We start from the raw sequence: 9,061 nt of genomic DNA, 5'->3' as shown, positions 1-9,061 counted from the left end.
AATATTAAGATATTCAGTTAAACATTTATATTATTATTGTTATAACTTCTGAGACACTTAGTTCGAACGTATATTTCTAGATAGTGCCTGATTCTATCTTCTGCTCGCTTTCTTCAAAATGTAATCTTCATTCTTCTTAGGGATTCTTCTACATCGGCTGACTATTTCATTCTTGGTCGTCCTCTTAACCTGAATGCAAATAATTACCATTTTTAATGTTCATTTCATAACTCAACATTCTTATGATATTTCCAGTTCAAGCTTTCTTCTGGATTTTATTTCTCCAACTATATTCGTTTGAAGTTCGTCTTAAGTCCATATTATGCACAAATAGGCTAGTCGGGATTGAACCTACAATATAAAGTAGGATCCAAACCACTATGTGCCATATCGAGTTGTATGGTTTGTTTTCTTCGTGTATTTGTATTTTTCATTTAGCATAGTTTTTTTCTGTCACTTTTAGCTATTTGTGACGATTAGACGAAAGAACATCCATGACCCGATCGAGATTCCAACTCATGATGGATTTTAGACCACTTAACTCGTTCGGTTACCAAGTCGGCGATGTGTTTTATCAACGTGTCGAGTTCACTATTTATTTTCAGTGTATAGGGGGTGTGTGTTGGGGGTGCACTTTGTTAATGGCCTCTCAGTCCTGTCTGGTCCGGTTTTCTTTCTTTTTTTAGTGTTTTCTTGACAGAAAATCTGTTTTTGAAAACCGAACCCGAAAGAACATTCTAAAGAAACCTTTTTAGAGAACTTTTAAAAACTAAAACCGGAAGCGATTTATGAAATGTCGCCTTTGTGAAAAACCGATATTCGTTTTTCCTAAACGAAATCCTGCTTTGATAGCATTATTTGCAAAGTCCAACTTTTCTTCTAGTAGATTCCCACAAATAGGACTTTGCACAAAACTTTAAAGCAGGGAGTGTCCAACCTGCAGCACAATCTTGAATGTGCCACCACGCCCCTCATGCAACAGTTACCAGAAAGTATATGTGTGTGTATGTGTGTAATTAAATACTTTGGACGAAGAACTGTTTTTCACAAGCAATCCGAAAAAAAAACAAGCAGCAGTGAGAACAGTGTTCATTAAAAAACGGAGGGGTGAGAGAGATCATATTGTTTGAAGAGCCGCCATGGGTTGTCCAGGAAAGGAGCATGACAGGGCCACTTCCCCCCCCCCCCTGGAAATTGAATGCAGGCTGAATGGCAAATTTCATATATGTAATTTAATTTCAATATCAACATATTTCATTAATTTCTTAACATGAACTATTAAATTTATATACGTGGAGACTTTATGCGTACCATTTACAAACTGCCATCGTGCCATTAGGGGCTCGTGTTCCATGAGTGATAGCCCGTGCTTTGAGGAGAGGCACAATTATATGGTTTTAAAAAGTTGTTTACAATCAAGCACAGAAAGTAAGGGATGTCTCAGAAATATTTTTGTTTTTAAAACTATTAAAATAAATACTTTTTTTTGTATAAAGATAAATTTATTACTAAAAGAAAGCTTAAACATTAAATTTTTATTTGTAGAAAAGAGTATTGGGCAAATGGTAGCCGTTCATGTTTTCACATTCAATTATTCTTGAACTAAAGTTTTCGATCACTCGCTGAAGCATTGCACGAGGAATAGCATTGATTTCATCTGTAATTCTTTGGTTCAATTCTGTTCAATCTTGATGACCTTGGACGTCCCGGCGGTTCACTCGTCATAGTGCTTCCAGTGTTTTCAAACTTTCTCACCCAATATTTAATTAAATTTGCGCTTCGGACGTCTCTTATTCCTGCCACAACAACATAAGAATCATTATTTTTACAAAACGCACGAACACAAAAACCACGCTGCTGCACCGTAAAGCACTCCATGGCAACTAAATATTAACAATGTTGCCAAGCGTTTGCGATCTATTTCATTTCTCCGTAATGTGCGAATTGCCCCAGAGGGCGGATTCAGAAACGAAAATATATATAATTTATATATTTATATACTTCAAATCAAAAAAAGCCAAACAAAACTTCAATGTAAATTTTATTAAATTATTTTACAGGACACGATGGACGAAAGCCAAAGACAGGACCGGATTTTTTGTTCAATATTTACTCAGGAAGATCAACCGGACAAATGACCAGTGTTCAACAATTCGCTATAATAAAGAGGAAGAAAACTACAAGACGATTTAGCCATGTATATGAGGAGCCACGATTAAAAGTATCACTATATAAATACTGTGCGTAAATAAGAGCAATCATTTGTTGTTTTATTTCATCCACGATTTATCACTTTCCAGAGTTGCTGTGGGCCAATCTGCCACACGGAAGGCCCGGGTTCGATTCCAGGTGAGTGATCTCTGATGGAAATTGTCCTCAGATTGTAATTTTTCTCCATGTGGATCCGTGACGTTAGTCTGTCGTTCACCGAAGTGGAAGCATCACGGACGTTCATGACCAACTATTTCTATTAAACAATATAGTCCTATAATCCATTTATTGTAAACCATCTTAGGATAATACATATCGTAACATGTTATCACATGTTACGCCATCCAGTGACGTCGTCCTTCACTCCATTCAATTCTCCTGTTGTAGTCAGTCATCCCTCTCCCCTCTATTATTGATAATAAACAATATTTCATATACATTAGGTTAATTCATGTCGTAACTCGTAATACGATACAATATATGACGTCCTCATATTAACTTAGGTTAACTTCATTTCCGGCGGGGGAGAACCGGGACTTTTTGAACCTGTTCAAGCTGCTCCGGCGCCCACCCAGCGTCGTATAAGTGGGTACCTGGAGGAAACTCTGGGGGATAAAGGCGGCCAGGGGCGTGGTGCTGCTCACATCTTACCCCAGCTCGGCAGAGATCAAGAAAGTGTGGGGCCCTAACCCCCTATACGCCATCATGGCGTGGTGCAAAGCACAGGGGAGCACTTTACTTTTTTTTACTTGATTTCCTGATTTTCGCCTATTAAGTTGATCAAATCACTTCATTTAAAGAGTTAGGTTATTTGTAAGTAAGGTAAAATAAACTAATGAAGGACTAATATTAAACGGCGTGACTCAGTTGTTAGCATATGCAGATGATGTAGACTTACTAGGGTACGATATAAATACAATTAAGAATAATGCTAAAATAGTTTTAAAAGCAGCTAAAAACACAGGTTTCAAAGTTAGCAAAGAAAAAAATGAATATATGCCTAAAGGCCGAAACCAAGTGTTAGGTAATAATCAAAATTTGATTATTGATAACTCGTTTGAATCTGTTTCCAACTTCAAGTACTTAGGAGTAATACTAACAAATAAAAATTATATTCAACAGGAAATAAATAGCAGGCTTAATTCAGGAAATGCGTGTTACTTTTCTCTTCATAAACGTTTATCTTCTCGTATAATATCTAAGAAACTAAAATATATATATACAAAACAGTAATTTTGTCTGTAGTATTATATGGATGCGAAACCTGGTTCCTTACATTGGAAGAGGAACATAAATTAAGAGTATTTGAAAATAAAATCCTTAGAAAAATACTTGTACCTAAATGGGATGAGGAGACAGGTGAGTGGAGAAGGTTACATAATTTAGAACTACATAGTTTGTTTTCATGTCCAGATATTATTAGAATGATTAAATCAAGAAGACTTAGGTGGGCAGGCCATGTGGCACGATGGAAGAGAAAAGAAGAGTTTACAGGATTCTTGTGGGGAAATCTGATTTTAAAAGAGACCACTAGGAAGGCCAAGACGAAGATGGAGGGATAACGTTGAGATGGACCTAAAGGAAATCGGTAAGGGTGAAAATAGTATATAGATCTTTCTCAGGATAGGGACAGATGGATGGCTTTTATTGCTGCAGCCATAAATTTTCGGGTTTAAGAAGGCTAGAGAGTTAGTTAGTTAGTTAGTTAGCCCTTCACCTAACTCCAAAGCCACCAGCGGTAGCTAGCATACGGATACAAATGTCAGAGGGCGTAGAAAACACGAAGACCATCAACGATTCACTATTAATGTTTTGCTTATTTAGTAGCATAAATGCTACGTAAATGCTTCTAAAAATCTTATAACAGATAGTACTTTACACGAAAGCATTTTATGGAACATTTCGGTTAGCTGTTTTAATATACAATACATACAGCACGAAAGGCACGTCAAGTAACACCGTCAATGCTGCGTGCACTATGTTTACAATTGAAAAAGCTAAAATATTCTTCCATACGTGTACAGTAAACGTTGTAAAGTATGTATTTAATCAGCGCCATTCTTCTCTACCTAAAACCATTTAATAAGAAGCGATATTCCTCTCGGTTGAATAGTTATCGTAGTTTAAAAGTGTGAAGTGATACGTTGTTTACATCTCACGCGACCGCCATTACATTTGCACTCGTGACTATGAGGTCGCTTCTGATTGGTTATGCTACGAAAAATGCTACGGAAATATGCCATGGCATCTAAAATGCCATAACATTTCTCACTTTACACGGTATCTTTTTGATCATGGCATAAATGTTAAGGAAAATACTTTCGTCTAAAATGGGCCTAAGTCCTAATTGGCCTATCTGAGCATAAAGTGGACTTAAAACACATTTTTTCTTTTTGTTTTACTCGTTTGGATGCTACGAATCGACGATAAACGGCATTTTATATCCTATGTGCATACAACCACATGACAAAGATTCACGATTCCATTGACATTTATTATTTTTGTTGAATAGTGATATCCAGTGGAAAGCAAATATCTCTTTCAAATGTTTCGTAGTGCAAACGCACCAAATATGATAAGGAAAGTATGTGCATTTAAAAAAGGCGGGATCAGCGACGTCCGTCGGAATGGTACTGTTTCATAGCATACCATCGCGTTTAGAATGCTATCAGACAGTAAAAATAACTGCCACTGGCAATCTCGAAACTATCCATGGAGTTGTACCCATTCAGTTAGAAAATGTAAATGGCTCGTAGCATTAAAACGAGAGCTCGACGAGCAAACTGCTACAAGAAAAGTTGTTGTCTTTGATTTCCTTTACTCACTGTAAAGTTGGTGTTCAAGGCAATTACAAGCAACAAGGAAGGTGCTATATAATAAATTTCGATTGACAGAATTCCTTAAAATATATATAACTTATTTTCTTATGTTCATATTACGCTGTGCTTTGAAACAACAAATAAGCTTGTTAAAAGTACTTCAGGCAACATCTACATTGTTGACAAAATATTATAGGAAATCCTCTGGTGTGAAGTGCATTCTCGCATTTATTTTCATTAATCTTAAGCCATTCTATGACATTCAGAATCAATATCAATTGCAGAAAAGCACTGATGCTTAGCAAAGAAGACAAGGTTCTGTTTGCTTCTGCTCAGTGGCGGTCATAAGGGCACCACAGGTCCCGCAGTGCTGTGGGGAGAGGGTAAAGGGGAATACTTAAAAAGTTGGTTTCGTTCCTCAGCCATTAACGAACCTTTGTCCCATAATGTAAAGAGCATACATAATCCCCCTCTGTAAATCTAATATGAAAATTAGTACGAGATATTAATGACACTGTAATTGAAGAAATCGTTCATTACTCAAGGGTTTTCTATTTGTTTGTTAGGTGTCAAATAAATGTTTTTTATAAATAAAATAATACAATGTTAACATGGCACACAGTGTTTTGTTCATCGTGCTATGTTCATAGTGGTGCAAGAGTCTCCCCATATAGCAAATAGGGTCTGAGGCCCATGTGTTGGCGAAGTAAAAAATATTTCTACCATGTGATTTTTATAGTATTCATTGAAGTGGCCAGCCACTATTGTGAGAAATTGGGGAGCTACGAATGAGTAGCGAAACCCGGTCTCGGAAACCTACACCAACAACTGGGGCTCGTCGTGCTGACCACACGTCCCCCGTAACTGGTTGGACGATCTCCCATCACGGCAGTTGGGAGTGAGGCGGGAAGTCCATAGGTAGGCCCTGGTCCTCACGGGCTGTTTCGCCACGGGTTATTTCTTTTATTTATTTATATTATTATTATTATTCCATTTCTTAGATTTTTCTAACTTTTCAATGATGTTGAATTCTCGTTAGATTCTTTTATGTGCAAAAATCTAGCGAACTAAAATTACAGGGAGAACTATTTTTATACAGTGTTAATCAGTTCTGCAGGGGGGACAATACTGGAATCGCCGCCACTGCTTTTGCTGCTGTGCCATGGTAGCAAGGTACCTCGGATTCGATTTTCAGTGAGGACACGTTTAAGTTTCAAATAGGCCCAGTACTGATAAGACTATTTGTGCTAATGTTTTATTTGTAGTCTTTGACAGTGTGGAAAAGGATACTATTGCAGGCTTATGCATTGTGTTGCCCCAACGTTCTTTTGTTTCTTGGGATATAACGATGTCGTAACTTCGCGTAATACTTGTGGGGGGAGGACGTGTCCCTGCGCCGCCCCTCTACATCCTCCAATGAATTAACTCCATAATAACCATTTCATGTAAAATACTTGTCACGGAATTCGGCTTTTTCCATACCATGCAAACACCAAACGGGCGCAATGACTTAACTGTAATTCAATCTGCTTTTGGATTAAGAGTAGGTGCTTGCTGGAGCACTTTGCTACCACCATATTTCAGGAGTAAAAAATCTTACCTCATGCCTTATGAGTTAGAAATAACTGAAGTTTTTAGCATTTTTGATGACATTACATCATCATATTGTAGTGATAATTAAAATAGTAGGATTTTTAACCTATTTATAATCATTTTCTTCAAAATCTTGAACACTAGAGATAATTGATAATTTTCATTATCAGATTCGTATCCACCACCCTCGAATTATTAAAATTCGGATACTTTGGTGTCTGAAGCAGTTTGGATGTAGACCATTGTAATCATTAAAACATACCCTACAATTCCTGTAACTTACATACCTGTTTGACAGACTAGCCAGGTAACGATAAAACATCTAGAGGGTCACAAGCTTGATTTTCAGGGTAAGTTTTTGGACTATTGGGGTATATTCTTCAATAAGTTCCAAACAGAGGCGAAGCATCCTGTCGTCGGGAGATGCGGCGATGAGCAAGCAAGATAATACAAATAGTAAGAAGTAAAGAAATAAGTCAGAATACTCGCATATTTGTGCGAAATAAGCCAATGAAACAGCTCGAAATACGCAAGAGATTCACTAATCTTAGCGCATCGAAATGTGGTCTCAGTACTACCCCTCGCGCCGAACCCTCCCGTCAGTGTATGAAGCCTCAGCTCATCGCAGAAATGGTGCGAATCCCTCTGCCTCTGTCGGTGCCGAGAACAGCCGAACGCTTCCGAACAGGCAGACCTGGGTCAAAACAGACCCTTTCTTCAGCCCCCATCCCCGTGTTTACAGCCACGGCAGGGTTTCTCTGGAGCCATCAAGATTATTCCGCGTGTCCAGTGGAGTGCACAAGGAGGGGTTGGTGAGGGTCATAATCCCTGCTTAGGCTCAATATTAAAAAAAAAAATCGTGCCAGGTAGGAAAACATGGCAAAATATGGAATTGAGAAATTACTACTAAAATGTACACACAACCCCCCCCCCTTCGAAAATCCTGGGCAGGAATGCCTGCTATTTCCACTTGTTAAGAGGAAAAGCACATATTGAACGATATGAAATCTGCTTTTCTTTATCAAAACAACAACTGGAGGCGGACCTTAAAGGTTCTTGCCTTCAAACGCGACAATTGAGGTGTTTGCATTTCAGTTTCAATCATATTTAATCATTCTCATCGTATGGGATAGAATTATGTCTTTTGTAGTCGTAAGGTCTGTGGTATGAGCTTGTACATTGAATTGGCAATGACCTTGGCGTTTATCGCAGAGAAATATTGTGCCCCCTCCCTCTCCGTTAAAAGATCGACTATGACGTTTGGTAAATCTTGCAATGACTACGTAAAAATGTCACGCTTCGCCACTGGTCCCAAACAACCTTGAGAAAAATAGCATAGGTATGTAAACACCACATTCGAACTTATGGAAGGATAACAGTGCAGCTTGCAACACTTTCTGGCTCTCCTTTTTCTCCGCGCAAAACATACACGTACAAATATATCTGAAAAAGTTATTGCATGCTGATCCTTTTCTTCAAATCTACATGCACATTCTTTCTCAAAGTAACAAAATTAGGAAACTCTGAACAAGTTACCACTCTCTACACTGTTCTATGCTTTGGTCTTGTGTTGATTTTTCCTTGTGACAAATATTTCTGATGGCATTTTCCATATTTATGGTAACAGCAATATTATTATGCTGGGGCTTCCCTGTTGCAAACAGGTTTTGTTATCCATATTCCTTAGTTGGGTAGAATGAGCACTTTTGCCTTCGCTACATAATTTACGAGTACGCAGTGAAAAGTATCAGCAAATGAAGGTGGTTTCATGATCAAAATTAAGGAGTAAAGTTTGCTTATATTTCGGTAGATGCCGTTATGACCTCCCCACGTAATTTACGTCTACAGATGAAGCAACTTACGAGCGAACGTCTTACCACGCAATGGAAAGTAATACTCGTCCCCCATTTTTCTTGAGCCATATAACTACGTACTTAGTAGTGAGAGCAACAGACCTTATCAATAAAGCATAAATTATAACCAAGGCTATCTTTTTATTCTTTAGGTTTATTACAATCAACGTATTAACAGTAAATAGAATAACTAATAACAACAATTCTAACATCATTCACGTATATATACATATCCAGTAAATAACCTTGAACAATTGGCACCTAGATTTAGTGTTCCCCCTGTGTATATTAAAGAATATCGATATTAATTCTTGCATTAATACCCGTACTGTTATCGGCCGTGCAAATCTATGAAAGTTTAGTTTTCAAAAAAATACAATAATAAACCCCCCAAATTAGCAATGTTAGTTTTAGCCCTAATGGCCGATAAGCTGACTAAAGCTGTTTACGTTATTAATTAATTCATTCATGGTTTATTTGAAATACTTAACTGCAATGGGGCTTTCCCCCAGTGTATGTGTGTAGCTTCGCTACCCGAGACCAAATGGGCGAGCGATTCTCCTGGCTCGGACACGAGGCCTCGAG

General features: G+C 37.9%; 1 protein-coding gene across 1 annotated transcript in view; it reads left to right on the top strand.

The window, feature by feature from the left end:
- Positions 1-2,278, top strand: part of LOC146001963 (uncharacterized) — a 23,427-nt gene extending 21,149 nt beyond the window's left edge. The window contains exon 4 of the mRNA XM_083139684.1: positions 2,061-2,278. The gene's annotated coding sequence lies outside the window, so the exon portion shown is untranslated. The remainder of the gene's footprint in view (positions 1-2,060) is intronic.
- Positions 2,279-9,061: the final 6,783 nt, after the last annotated feature.

Source organism: Lepisma saccharinum, chromosome 18, assembly GCF_977018435.1.
Source record: "Lepisma saccharinum chromosome 18, izLepSacc3.1, whole genome shotgun sequence".
In the NCBI taxonomy this organism is placed as follows: domain Eukaryota; kingdom Metazoa; phylum Arthropoda; class Insecta; order Zygentoma; family Lepismatidae; genus Lepisma; species Lepisma saccharinum.
The sequence above is the reverse complement of the archived record's forward strand: the minus strand, read 5'-3'. Positions and strand labels throughout refer to the sequence as shown.